This window comes from Nestor notabilis, unplaced genomic scaffold, assembly GCF_000696875.1.
Source record: "Nestor notabilis isolate BGI_N333 unplaced genomic scaffold, ASM69687v1 scaffold14508, whole genome shotgun sequence".
NCBI classification, from domain to species: Eukaryota; Metazoa; Chordata; class Aves; order Psittaciformes; family Psittacidae; genus Nestor; species Nestor notabilis.
In genome coordinates, this window is record NW_009939735.1 from 67,500 (window position 1) to 68,404 (window position 905).

Sequence of the window (905 nt, forward strand, 5' to 3'; positions counted from 1 at the left end):
TTTTTTTTAATTTTTTTTTTTTTTTTTTTTTTGGTTACCTAAATGGAAGTTGCAATCTGGCTTTCAGATAAAAATGTGACCATTCGTGAGGCAGTGGGGGAGACTGTGAGGGCAAGAGAGGGAAGGAGTGTAGTCTCCTAGGCAGGATTTCTGACCTTGGCTTCTTGCTGTGAGTAGTTCCTGCACATGCTGTCCAAATGTGACTAGTGTAAGCTCCCAGCTGAGGATCCCATCACACGTTGGTGGTACCCTCACGTTTGTGCAAAAAGCCTCTAGATGGCAGAAGATGCTATTTGGCCAGGCCTTGCAGCAGGCCCCTACAGCAGGCGATGGGCGGCCAGCGCGCAGGTGGCATGTGCATTCATCATTGCACACCTGTAGCAAGGAAATTGCTCTAATGAGAGCACAATTGTGGTTCAGGAGCAGCAAAGCCCATTCCCAGGTCTTAGAGATTCTCCCTAAGAAGGATTCCACTCCCCACAAGGCAAAATTTGTGATCTGTTATGTCTAAAGCTGGAAGAATGTTAAGTAGAAACAAAGTGCAAATACATGACATGCTCCTGCTGGGCTTTCTCAGGATATACTTGTCCTAAAATTGCAGGCACTGTGATTTTCCCCAGAGCACTGTGGGCAGCAAGAAACCATTTATCCTTCAGTAGGAGTAAAATCGTTATAGATTATTTCCAGGAGATTTTCAAACTCTTCTTGAATGTAATTGCAATGGTGTTTCTGCCCACCTAATTGCTTTTCACACTTTGTCCTTCGGAAGGTCTTTGTTTTGTGAGCTGCAGCCCCTCTTCATCCATTAAAAATATGGTTTGTGTTTATTCAAACTGCTAATAAAATCCCCATAAACTTTTGCTGATTCTCCATCACTAACCTCAGTTTTTCCCTTCATTGACATT